Source organism: Pinus tabuliformis, chromosome 2_2 (assembly GCF_031772625.1).
Source record: "Pinus tabuliformis cultivar Carrire ecotype Pingquan chromosome 2_2, CPIR1, whole genome shotgun sequence".
NCBI lineage: Eukaryota > Viridiplantae > Streptophyta > Pinopsida > Pinales > Pinaceae > Pinus > Pinus tabuliformis.
The window spans coordinates 883,669,194-883,684,222 of record NC_142300.1 but is presented as its reverse complement, the minus strand read 5'-3'; positions in this window follow the sequence as shown (position 1 = coordinate 883,684,222).

Sequence of the window (15,029 nt, the reverse complement as noted above, 5' to 3'; positions counted from 1 at the left end):
GCATCTTTATTGGGTATAAGGATGGTTGAAAAAATTATAAGCTTTGGAACCCAAAAACAAGGAAGGCTGGGTACAGTCGAGATGTGGTGTTTAGAGAGGTGAAAGATGTTATTAAACATGAAGTCCTACCAAAGGAACCTGAGAAGATAGATTTTGAGCTAAAGGAGGAAGAATCAGACTCTACAACACAACATAAATCAGAAGATGAAGAGCCACAAACTCCAGCTGTGAGAAGATCAGTTCGAGAAATAAGGAAACTAGAAAGGTATAGTCCATCTACTTTATGTTCAAATTTTTCTTTATCTATTACTGATGATGATCCCAGAACTGTCACGGAGGCAGTATATTTAGAGGATGGTAAACTCTCGAAAGAGGCCATGGTTGATGAAATGGCATCTTTGGACAAAAATGAGGCTTGGGATCTGGTGGAGTTGTCGGCTAGAAGGAAACCCATTGGAAGAAAATGGGTGTTTAAGAAGAAGATGAATGCAGAAGGAAAGGTGGAGAAATATAAAGCTCGATTAGTAGTAAAAGGTTATTACCAGGTGCCGCGAATTGATTTTGGTGATATTTTTTTCTCGTGTTGCCAAGGTAGCTTCTATTAGATTACTTTTATCTGTTGTTGCTGCTTTTGATTTTGAGGTAGAACAGATGGATGCGAAGACAATATTTCTTCACTAGGATTTGGAAGAAGAGATCTACATGAAGCAACCTGAAGGCTTTGCAGTGAAGGGTAAGAAATAATTGGTATGTAGTTTAAAAAAGTCTTTGTATGAGTTAAAACAATCACCAAGAATGTGGTATTAGAAATTTGATACATATATATGGGGACTTGGCTTCACTAGAAGCAAAGAATATCACTGTGTGTATTTTAAATTAATTGGTGACCGTGTTATTTATTTGGTCTTGTATGTGGATGATATGTTCCTGATTGGAAATAACAAAGAAATTATCCAGTATTTGAAGACCCAATTGTCCTCCAAATTTGACATGAAAGATCTTGGTGCAGTAAACTATATTTTGGGCATGGAAATTAAACTCTAGTTAAAATGGAGGAAGTATCTCGAGACAATACTACAAAGGTTTAATATGTAGGATAGTAAATCGATGAAGGTTCCTATTCCTGTAAGTGTAAAGTTATCTGTTGAACAGTGTCCCAAGACACAAGAAAAGGAAGAGGACATGTACTGTATTCCATATGCAAGTGTAGTTGGTAGCCTGATGTATGCAATGTTCTATACTATACGAGACATTGCACATGTAGTGGGAGTATTCAACAGGTTTATGGAAAAACCAGGGAAGGAGCATTGGACAACAGTGATGCGGGTTTTCAGGTATTTGCCTGGCACTAGTGATTATGGTCTATGCTACCAAGGAAGGCCAAGAATGGACAAAGTTTTGGAAATTCATGGCTTTGTTGATATAGACTAGGCTGGATGCATTGATGAAGTTTGTGAGCACTAAGAATTTTTCTTGGTGTAGAGAAACAATGGGAATTGTAGGGCTAAACCAATGACTAAGCTCTCCTATGACCCCTTGTGTGGAAAAGAAAAAAACAAGTGGGAGAATGTGGGTGTGTGTTATATTCTTTCCACGACTAGCCCCATGCACTGAGCATAGCGGGGGGGCACAGGGGGGCGACAACCCCCATTGTTTGGGGGTTGGCAGGGCAGCTACCAGCCCCCTACATAGGGTTTGGGGTAGTGGCCTGAGAATTTTTTTTTGGACCCTATATTAGGTGGGCATACCTACATATGGTTTTGCACATGGGTTTCACACATGGTTTTGGGAATGATGGTTTTCTACGCATGGTATTTTGTAGATCCGGTCAAGGGAACTATGGTTATGTTCTAATCCAGGGTTAATGGATTGGGGTTTATGAAAGCTTCAACATGTATATATATGTCTTGTAACATTGAAAGGAAAATAATGAAAAATCAATTTGGTAGTCTCGGTTTTGGGATCTAGGGGAAAATATCTGTGTATTTGTTTTGTGTTTCTTTCCATTGTATATTTTCTATTTTTAAGAATTCGTTTGCAGGTTATTTTTGTACAGGGTTAAAACCTACACCTCTTAGGTAACTAGCCCCTGGGTCCCACTAAGATTTTAGACCATTTAACTCTCGGACACTCCCTTGATATGGGCATGCATGTATCCAGGGTGCTCTAGATGCTCCCACAACACGAGTATGCCAACGTCTAGGGATTTTTCTACCCAACGTTGTGCCTGCATCCTCGTGATTTGAGCCACTTTTTCAGGCCCAGAGACCAGGTCACTACACAAAAATCAATGACACCTTCAGGAATGAAAGATAACAACAGAACAATGATACAAATGCAATTGCTTGAACAAGGACTTGACTGGATTCCTACCAACCATGAAAAGAATTTCCTCAAACATGTCACAAATATGTAATCTATAGGTTTAAACAACAGCTCTGAGCATAGGGGTCTCATACTTATCTGAGAATCACTAAGAAGCAATGTTCCCTTATATCATTAGCTTCACTATCATCTATTAGGTCATAGATACATTATCCATTCATTTACAAATCAAAACATAAGGAGAGCCATACATCATCACTATCATAAAACATGCTTATAACCAACATAATAACAATAGAAATATCAAGGATACATCAGCCATAGAATCCACATATACACTAATACATTTACACATAAGATATCAAGGAAAGGACCTATTATTAATGAATGCAAAAGCCAACCCGGGATGGGACTACCATGTTCCACCCAACCATAGAATGGTTGAACCAATCCTCTCTTCATCCATTCACACTCATACCATATTCCAAGCATGAATGTGGGACTCAAACCAAAATAACCAACCAGGGCATCCTGAGGCTAAACCACCTCACCCTCATCAATAGAAGCTAGGCTTTACCGCAATCCACACGGGTTCATTAGGCCAAAAAAATAAAAATGTAATAACAGGATTTACCATGATCTCCACCAGATCACTAGACTAGAACAAGCATGGATGCCACCAAATTTCTCCACCTACACTGTGAGAAATTTTCATGTCTCCTAGTATGTCAGGCTTTACTATAATCCATAGTCCGATCCAGGGATCACTAGGTCCTAAACCGAGACACCACCCTCTAGGCTTTACTGTATATCACACCATTCACTAACAAGGATACCTGGGCCTAATCAAGGGCAACCACCTCTAGGATTTACCATATATCCCATTATTCACCAGTCGAGGATTTCTAGGCCCACCGAGGTAGCAAAAAATTCGGTTTTATCGCAACCCACAATATGACTCACCAGTTACTAGGCCATGTGTTCTATCATTTGGAGATACACCTCAGTCATCTTCGAATCCATCCAACAATCTATCTCAACAAAAACATGAGAACCCCATCACACCATGTTTATTAGGAAATGGCAAGGGCAGGCTGAAAAAACTGTAACATCTGGAAACACCCATGCCATAATAGAAAGGAACCACATGCAGTACCATGCATGACAAATATAGTAAGGAAAACACACATGAAAATTGATACCTACAAAGAATCATGTTGTAGTTGCTTGATCCTGCTCTTCCTTGCTTGATCCTTCCTTCTTCTTGCCTTCTTTTCCTTTCTTGATCCAATGCCAAAGTGCTCCAAGAAAAATCTAAGTGTCCAAGAGTGAGAGAGAGAGGTAATAATGAGAGAGATCCAAAATTGAACTAACAAAAGGTACCAACTGATCCTCAGAAGCCTTTTTATCAATTAGGCCTATATTTTCTTCATTTTCCATTATTTTGCTTCAATTTCCTCCTCACATGCAACTTGTGACCCTTCACCTTCCTTTTCTCCTAATTTCCATTATTTTCATAAATAAAATGCCAAAAATGCCATTTTGTCTTTCCAAATCCTTAGCCATTGCCTTTGTCAATTGCCTTAGCCATAATAAACCATATGAACACCTGCACTTGGATGTCTTGCCCAACATTCATCTTGGAATAAGTTTCCCATCAACCGTGGTTATTATTTTTTCCATTATTAACTTTTATTACATGGAATTTTCACTAGGGCTGTTAGAAAACCCTCCCTCTTGGGGGACACCATCCTCAGTGTTCAACCACACCTATACCTCAACAAAACCATTGAAAAGAAAACATACTACCCTTGGAGATTTATAACATAGCTTGATGCAGTATTTACAATGATCACCCTGCTGAAAAGGAAACCAACATGACAACATAACAACATAAAAACATAATATCATGACACCCATACCGCTTATTGGAGTTTTATAACATATCTCATGGCAGTATTTGCATCCACATACATATGTACATATACCAAACATCACCAAAACAACTACCAAAAACATATACCAAAGACATATACCTAAACATTCGCTCAACCAACAAATAAGGAAGGATACATAGCCCGCATATGATCTTCCATCTCCCATGTAGCTTCATCAGGCCCAAAGTGATTCCACTACACTTTGACCTATTGCATTGCTCGGTTCTATAGCATGAGCACCTTTTTTATTGCAATATACACTAAGGCTCTTACTAGAATTTTCCACCTGACTCCACCTGCAATAGAGACCAATCAATCACATGATCAACATCTTTAACATACTTCTTGAGAAATAACACATGGAAAACATCATGGAATTTCACTGTCAGAGGTAGTGCAAGTCAATAGGCTACTGGTCTAATCCTCTCAACGATCCTGAAAGGTCCACAAAATCGGGGTGCCATCTTGGAACATGACCCAATCGGTTTGATGCACAAGTACAACTTTTCCCCAACCTAGAACTCCTTGAACAACCTATTATGATATGCATAACTCTTCTTCCTATCCCATGTTGCCTTTATATTCTTCTTGATTACCTTCATTTCCCGCTCCATGTCTTCCAACATGTCCAGTCCAATCAACACCATGTTAACTGGATCACTCCAACTGATGGGAGTATTGCAACTCCACCCATACAATGCCTCAAATGGACTCATCTTCAAATATTCTTGATACCCATTGTTGTAAGATAACTCTACAAGTGGAAGATACTCTTTCCACTTTTGCTGTTGATGCATCACGTACATCCTCAATATGTCCTCCAACATCCTATTGACCCTCTAAGTCTGTCCATCTATCTGCGGATGATAAGTTGTACTGAAGGCCAAATCTGTGCCCAAACGTGCAAAAAACTCCTTCCAAATCTTGGAAGTGCACTTTTCATCCCTGTCTGATACAATCTTGTTCAAAACAACATGCAACCAGACCACATCTCTACTGAATACCTGTGCTACATCGCTAGCTTAGAATGTAGACTTCAGTGGAATGAAGTGCACAACCTTTGTCAACCTGTCCACAACCATGATGGAATCATGTTGTCTCACTGTCCTTGGAAAACCTATGATAAAGTCCATGGAAATGACCTCCCATTTCCATTATGGAGTCGCAATCGATTGTAGAAGTCCACCTAGATGCTTACACTCTGCCTTTACCTACTGATAATCCAAACATCTAGCCACAAAATCTGCTACATCATTCTTCAGATTCGGCCAATAATAAAAATTCTTCACTTCGGTCAATGTCTTATGATAGCGTGGTTGACCTAAATATGGTTTTGCATGAAACTCCCTCAATATCACCTTCTTGAGCTCACTACTATCAGGCACATATATCCTATCTCTAAACTTGACGGATCCATCTTCTATAAGACAAAAATCTACATGTTGTGCACCTGCACCTATACCTGTACCATCACCTGTACCTATACCTATACTCTGCTACAACTTGTGTAGAATCTCCATATACTTGACATAATGTTGACCTGCCTGCAAGATCCTACCCTGTAGATATGTCCCATAGGAACTCATAGCTTCTATATGATTTAGTTGTATCCACTTGCTAAGATCATATGCAACAATGTTCTCCTTTCCTTTGATATATCTGATCTCAAAATCAAACTCATTGATCCTGGCCAACCATCTAGCTTGCTTGCCGTTCATATTCAGCTGGTCAAACAAGTATCTCAACCCACTTTGATCACTCATCAATACAAACCTCTTGCCAAGAAGATAGTGCTTCCACATCTTCAATGCATGTATGATCACCACTCGCACAAGATCATGCGTCAGATAGTTATGCTCACGCTCATTCAGTTTATGTTACTCATAGCACACTACTTTTCCTTCTTGCATAAGGACTCCACCAAGTCTCTGCTTGCAAGCATCTATACATACTACAAACTCTTTGTCTGAATATGCAATCTTTAACATTGGAGCATGTGTCAACAACTGCTTAAGTTGCTCAAAATTGGCCTCACACTCCTATTTCCATTTAGACTTCTTACTTTTCCTCTGTAATGATGTAATATGATAAGAAATCTGTGAGAATTTCCTAATGAACCTCTTGTAATAACTTGTCAATCTCATGAAGGATCTCACTTCATCTACATTTCTAGGAGTTTCCCACTCCATGATAGCTCTTACCTTTTTTGGATCCACTTCTATGCCATCCTTGGAAACCACATGTCCCAAGTAGTGTACCTCAATCTGAAAGAAACTGCACTTGCTGGGCTTAGGATACAACTGGTGCTCTCTCAACAATATCAACACTGCTGCTAAATGCTCGACATTCTCTTCCTCATTTTTAGAATATAACAATATATCATCAATGAATAAAATAACAAGCTTATCCAAATACGGACGCAACACACTATTCATCAAGCACATAAAAGTAGGTGGATCATTAGGCAAACCAAATGGAACTACAACAAACTCATAATTCCCATACCTAGTCTGGAAAGTTGTCTTGTAAATGTCCTCCTATTTAATGCATACCTGATGGTATCCTGATCTCAAGTCGATCTTCGAGAACACTACTACTCCCTTCAGTTGATCAAACAAGTCATCAATCCTTGGAAATGGATACCTATTCTTGATGGTCACTTTGTTCAACTTCCTGTAGTCAATGCATAATCTGAGAGTACCATCCTTGTTCTTCACAAACAATAATGGTATGCCCCATGGTGATACACTTGGCCTCATGTATCCCTTGTCCAACATTTCCTTCAACTGCAACTTCAACTCTACCAACTCAGGTGTGCTCATTTTACAAGGTGCTTTTGATGTTGGAGATTCCCTTGGCACTAACTCAATAGAAAAGTCTACTTCCCTGTGAGGTGGAAATGCTGAAATATCTGCAGGGAACACATCCTGAAACTGTTGTAGAACTGGGTACGTGCTCAAAACATCTGCATCCTCAAATTCCTTGCCTTTGTCACTAGAGATATGTACAACAAATAACACACACCCTTTCCTGATACCACATTTGGCCTTCATAGCTATCACCATCCTAACTGATGTGGCTTTCTTCTTCCCCTGCAAGACTCTTGGTTCCCCATTATCATCCACACACTCAATGGATTTGTCATAACAATCCACCTCATTCCTATGAAGGTATGGCCAGTACATACCCAATAGCATACTATATGATCCCACCAGTGATACATTCAGATGTTTAGGCATACCATTCAAATCAAATGCACAAGCTCTTACCCAATGATGAAATCACTTCTTTGCACTTGTAGCCAACTGCACTAACTAAGGTTCTACATGCACTTCTTTATTAAAACCACATTTATCCACCAATTTAGGACTAACATAACTATAATTAGATCCAGGGTCAATCAAAATAGAAATAATTTGATCACAAAGCTTATCATCCATCTCAATGATCGATTCTTGATGTTCTTCCTGTTTGTTATCCGGTGTTGCATAGATACAAGGAAAACTTTGACCAACATCCCCAATAGTCTGTGCCCCCTGTGCACTATATATCTGAGGCATACCACCATGATTCTGTGGGAAATCCATCTTAAGGTGTTCCTTACTGCATGTCTAACACTCCGGCCATCTAATACCATCATGTCTATGATGTTGTTGTGATCCATGTCCCTATCTAGCTACATTGAAATTCTTTTGTGGTGCCACATTTTCTTTCTCTTCTACATTTTGAGGCCTTGTTCTTTTCGGCTGCCATTTACCCTTACCTTTATCCTTATCCTTTCCTTTCTGTTAGTGTCGGTCTTGAAGCCCTGATCAAAACTCTTTGCATTTGCATAGGTAGGTGTCTCATCAGTGTTAAGTTTTGCATCCCGTTAGGCATGCCATAACCTTGATGGAGGAGCTGGTTTATTTATACCCCTCTTGGTTTTGCTGGATCAGGTCATATTAGTCATTAAGCTCTTTCAAGCTTGTCTTGTTTTGTCTTGAGGTCAAAAGTCCTAGGTCTAGGGTTTTGGTCATTTATCTCTGCAAGGTCATGCCTTTGAAAGTCCATGAGTGCCCAGCAAGCCAGAGGGAGGATTGTAAACATGTTTCTTTGATATTTTCATCATATACAGTTCATTTTTAACCTTGGATTTAAAAACTCTGTTTTTAAAGCCAAGGTCATGTTAAATTTTTGTAAAAAGAATGAAATTCCAAAAAGTCTTCAAAAGGGCAGCAGTAACCCTGGTCCCCTTGCCAAAGTCCCTCAGATGATCTAACTGCAAAAAGAATCAAGTCAAAGCACTCAATGAGTCAAATTCAGAACAAAAGAAACCAAAAAATCAGTGTTATAAAGTGTCAAAAGGAAAACATTAGAAAGTGGGTTTGTAAATGAAATTTATTCAAATGAGACTTATAAAAGCCCAAATTCCCTCCTTTCACTCTCATTGTGCATCCTAACGCTTGCAAGAGAGATTGAGAGAGTGATTGAGAGAAAGGAGCGAAAGAGGAGCGATTTTGGGCAGCAGAGAGGGGCGCGACCCGTCGAGCCAGGTGCGCGACCCGTCAGAAGCTCTTCCGCAGTTCAGAAAAACAACGTGCGCGACCCGTTGGGAGGGGCGCGACCCGTTGGGCGGCCTGCGCGACCCGTTGGGAGGGGCGCGACCCGTTGGGCGGCCTGCGCGACCCGTTGAACCGGCTTGCTGCAAACTTCAAAGAAATTTCCCAATCTCCCTCCAAATCATCTAATTTGTTCGAGGTAGGCTCTTTACACATTATTTTTGTGGTTGGTGATGAATGTAAGCCCTCATGCTTGTATTATAACCTCAAATCATGTAAGTGAAAGGACATTATATGGCTGCAATGTTAATGAGCAAACTGTGCTAGGGTTTGTGTTGTTTCAAGCTATTTTTCCCTTTGGTTTGTTTCCCTCCTTTCCCTTTCACTCACACTTATATGTTCATCTCTTTTCCCATATTATTTTGTAAATGAAATGCAAATCTTTCCCCATCCCTAGTCACTAAAAATGAAAACCCTACCCCTCTCCCAAAGCATCAAAAAACAAAATTCAAAACCCTAATCCCCCTCTACCATATGCATGTGTAAATAAAAATGTTGGTAAATATGTCAGCATGTTTTGTGCATGGTTTCCCTTTTTCCCCTATTAAACATGTATACATATTCCCATGTTCACTTTCATACATGTTTTTCCCATATGCAATAATCTTTGCAAATGATTTCCCAATTACAAATATGTGTTCCTATATGCATAATGATTTGCAAAATTTCCCTTAAAAATTCCCTGTTATATTTATATATTCCCATTCCTTGTTAAAAGATCCCTCCCCTAACATTTCCCTCATGTCTTTTTCCCCTTGAAACAACATAGAGTTCAGCACTTTTTGCAGGCAGAGACAGCAGTTCAAATTGTCCATTTTGCTCCTAAACCATGTCAGAAACCGAAACTTATGAGCAAAGTGATGACCATTCATCATCTACAGAGGTTGAGGTACAGAGGAGGCCTTGTAAGGGTGGACATCATAAGCGAGAGGAGCCCACCTCTTTGGCAGAATTACAGGCCTGTCCTTTGGCAATCACTTGTTTTCAGTACATGTCTTGTTATGAGTTCTGTGAGAGGATTTCTCGGATTCAGCACCATAGAGAGTTGGCCCGCTTGTTTGTTTTACACCTCCATGATGGACATGTCACTCTGGCAAGGGTGAACTTTACATTGACACCTGAGGTGATCTCACAGGCTACAGGGATACCGAATGTGGGTGAGGTATGGCCTAAGCGCAGGTTGCTAGATTTTGTTCACTTTGAGCCCTATGTCCGGCCACCATTCATGAGACATTTGGCGGGTGTTTTTCCATTCAGATTTCTCCGGAGCGAGTATGCTCCCATCATGAGGCTTATTATGCACTATTTTACCTGTGAGGGCAGATTTTCACAGGTGCACTCATATCACATTCGCCTTTTGATGCATTTCACCCGAGTGAGGATGATGAACATCCCGGTCTTCTTCTTTCATAACATTCAGAGGATGGTTCCCATGTTGCAGAAGAAGACCCCGGCCCAGCAGTACATGAGCTTATGTCATTATGGTTTGATTCAGCTCATAGTCTTGCATCAATTGACTCAGCAGGGCATCTCATGGGAGGAGTTCATTTCCCGTGAGTTTTTCACAGCACCACCCCAGCCACATCCTGAGGTCATTCATGAGGAGGGTGGACCATCTCAACAGCCTGATATTCCGGTCACTAGACATGTTATTTTTCACCTCAGCTCACATATCAGAAAGGCCCGAGGGCCTTATTTGCAGCAGCTAGGCGAGTACTATCTCCACAGCAGGTGGAAGGGGTCTCGCCTTCATCTTCAGCTCAGCGAGTGTTATATCCACATCAGGTGGAAGGGGCCTCGCTTTCTTCACCAACACAGGTATTACAGAGGGGCAAACAGCCCATGATTCATGAGGGTCCGGTGATTGATCTTGAGGCCAGTTCTCCTAGCCGAGAGGCGAAGGAGATCATTCAGCATCTCAGGGCTGAAAATGATGTTTTCCAGAGGAGATTTGAGGGTGCCCAATGGACCATCACTTACCTGGAGCAGCGAAACAAACAATTGGAGGAGGAGAAAGCACTTGATGAGCTATGGAGGATTCGTAGCGACTGAGTCTTGAACCGTAGAAGACCCGGTGATCCATTGCCTGCTGACCGAGAGTCTATGCTCATTCAGGAGAATGCCCGCTTGGAGAGGCTGTTGGCTAAGGCCAACCAAGAGAAAAAGCTGCTGAGAAACATGAAGAATCACTATTGGGCAAGGATGCATGTATGCAAGGCCAAAATGAAAATGTTCCAAAGGAGGTTGTCCGAGGCTCTTAGGCGGAGGAAGAAGACCAATCCACTCCGTATCTTGGCTGAGGCATCCCTCAAAGATCATGGCACTCACTAGCTCAGCCACAGCACAAATCCCAAAAAATTTGGAGAATTTTGGGTAATTTTGGCATTTTTTGGTAATTTACAGGTTTTGGCTCCTCAACGGGTCTCACCCCGCGCGCGACCCTTCATCAGGGCAACTCCTTTTGGTGAAAACTCAGCATTTCCTGATTTTTCATGCAAAGTTACATATGCCCATGGATGGACTTGAGTTTTTATGGGGTTTTGGGCCTCCAGAAGGTCAAAATACATGCAAAATTTGACTTTCTGCCCCTTTTTTGAGTTGCAGAAAGCAGTCTTGGGAGAATTGAGTTTTGACTGGGAAAATGAACTCCAAATTCAGAAATTCTAGTTGGGTTGGAAAGTAGACTCGCAGACCTTTCCAACAAGCCCACTTTTGCTCAATTTTGCCACCGGCAAGTGCCTCAAACAGAGCTCCAAAGGGGCGCGACCCGTTGAGCAGGGAGGCGTGACCCGTTGAGCAGATTTTGCCAGAATTGACTTGTTTAGCCCAAAAAACGCAGATTTGACTCTTTTTGACTTTTTGGGGTTAATGATGGTCCTCTTGGATGTAATTGTGACAATTCTTAGATACTTTTACTCTTGTTTAACACTTCTAGAAGATTCATTCATGTAAAGGGTAAAAATTGAATGTATGAACTGGTTTCCAAGTTTATAGAGGCAAGTTGTTTTGACTGCCTATTTTCTAGTGTCTAGTTTAGAAGTTGTTGAAACAGTTCCTAGGATAGTGAGCTCGACCCATGGAGGCAGGGAAAGAGGTTAGATCATCTATATTATGTACTTTCTTGCTCATTTTCATGGTTGGACTCTTGAGGGAGAAGCTATCATTGTATTTTTCACTTGTATCTCTGCAATTTTTGGCTAAGGAAGACCAGGGTTTTGCAGTCATCTTTGGGATTCTTGTGGACTCATGTGTTGATGGTGTGTTTCCTAATGTACTTGTAAGTGTGTTTATGTGATCCATCTCCTTTCTTTACTTCTGCATATTAAACAAATGAAGTGTTAAAGTAAGAACTCATGCCTGCCATGCTCTGCTTTTAAATTTGTTTAATTTCTATGTTTTCTGCTGTCTAAAGAGAATTCAAAGACATTGTTTGCTCTCTTTAGCTCATCCTCTTTCATTCTTGATCATCCATCTCAACTAAAGGCATCAATACAGGCTCCTACCTCGCCCCAAAGAACCCCCTGCAGAAACTGTGTCAAATCCCCACACCTTAAATTGCAGTTCCTCAGTTTGCCACCAAAAACTCCAAAAACCCCCAAATCAACCTTTCTAATCAGTTTACTAGCCTAATATCAGTGTTACTTTGTTGGTCATCTCATCCTTTTGAAGATCTACCGAGATTGACCGGAGAGAGCCTTCTCCTGCCCCGTAGGGCTAGCTACGAGGCTGAATGGTTTGATGTTGCCTTGAGGTTTGCCTTCTTCAGCCTAGGGTGAAATTTCAAGCGCTAACACTTTCCATCCTTGTTGAGATTCATTCTTACACTTTGAATGTTCATATCAATGCTTCAATTTCCCAATAAATTCCTCAAGTGATCGAGGCTCATCATACTCAATCTGATCTCTAAATGCTAATGGAAAACAACTAAAAAATCCCCAAACTTTAGCCTTCTCATCTTTAAGATACGGTACATACCTCAATAGCTCCGTGAACTTAGTAATGTAATCTTCATCTGTCATTGATCCCATATTTATCTCATAGAATGATTTAGCCTTTCCATCATAGTACCTTCTAACAAGTACTTCTTCCTAAAAAGCCTCTTGAACTCATGTCAACTCAAGTCCTATGTCTCGATGTCTCTGACTTGCTTCACATCTTCCCACTAGATATTTTCTTTACCTTTTAGGCTGAAGATAACAATTATGGCCTTCATGTTTTTTGTGTACTCATGGAACTCAAATAACTTGTTCATCCCAAGTATCCAAGCCTCTGCATCTTCTGGTTTCTTCATGTCTACATCAAAAGTAGGTGGCTTTACTTTCTTAAATTCATCTAGGAAGTATCCCCTATCACTCCTCCTATAAGGATGATAACGGTGATGATCATGATGCCTATCAGAACCAGAACTAGAATAGTACGTGTATCCACCACCTCTCCTATCTGGAGTATCCATCAACCTACCATCTCTCACTGTGTCATCTCTATCCGACCCATGACCACCATGAGACCTACTACCAAATGCTCCATTAGTTATGTCCTCATGTCCATGGTTCATCTGAAGTGGTCCTTGTCGATGCAATTCTGACAAACTTTGAAGGAGTATTTCATTAACCTCTACTTGTTTCTATCGTGCATGCATGATTTTGTCATTGTCCACCTTATAACTCCTTATTTCTTCCTTCAAGCTTCTTAATGTGTATTCTAAGTCAGAAGAGTGCCCAACACCACGTTTCTCATCTGATTCATTGGGAGAATATTTGTAGTCAACCATCTTGCTAGTCATTTTGATCTCTTTCCTACAAGGCATACTATGTCAACTAAACCAAATCACAATAAACCAACGTAACTTAGCAAAATTCAGGGAGGATATCTCATCTGCAAGATCATCCAAATCAACATAATACATGTATAACATAATCATGAAAACATATATACATATAATACATAAGCACATAACCATATAACCATCATTTTAGCTAGAGTCTAGTCATCAATGCATGGCCATATCAACTACACATACCATGACCTCATGCATGACAATAACAACCATACCAATGTACATTGACAATACGCAAGTGTAAACAATATGTAACCAATCATACACTCATGATGATACATTTCACAACAACAACATCCTCATTCACATGGCGACATCACTACAACCATGACTAACACCATGCTTATGAAATAAGCATACAAACCATAAGGATGATTAACACACATGCAAACAACATGAATGCATGACGAACACACACTGCCCATCCAGTGCAGGAGGTGAACCATGCTCTGATACCACTCTGTAATGCCCTCCTCCCATATCTACCCAAGTAACCAACCAACTGGGGTAAACATATGATGAGAAGTTACTATGATATGATTCGACCTCCTAAGTCACCTCAAGGAAGTTGAACCCATGGAAACACACCATACAGACCTTCCACATCAGCAACAAGACTCTCAGGAACTATCCCAACCTCTCAGGTAACTAGTCTCTAGGTCCCATTGATATTTTAGACCATTTAACTCTCGAAATCTCCCTTGATATGGGCAAGCATGCATCCAGGGGGCTTTGGATGCTCCCATAGCATGGGTATGCCAACATCCAGGGAATTTTCTGCCCAGTGTTGTGCTTGTGTCCCGAGGATTTGAGCCACTTTTTCAGTCCCACAGACTAGGTCACTGCCCAGAACCCAATGGCACCTTCAGGAATGAAACATAACAACAAAAAAATGATACAAATGCAATTGCTTGAACAAGGACTTGAATGGACCCCTACTAACCATGAAATGAATTTCGTCAAACATGTCAAAAATATGTAATTTGCAGGTGTAAACAACAACTCTGAGCATATGGGTCTCATACTTATCTGAGAATCACTAAGAAGCATTGTTCCCTTATATCATTAGCTTCATTATCATCTATTAGGTCATAGATACATTATCCATTAATTTACAAATAAAAACATAAGGAGATCCGTACATCATCACTGTCATAAAACATGCTTATAACCATCATAATAACAACATAAATATCAAGGATACATCAGCCATAGAATCCACATATACACCAATACATTTACACATAAGATATAAAGGAAAGAACCTATTATTAATGAATGCAAAAGCTAATCCGAGATGGGACTACCACGTTCCACCCGACCATAGAA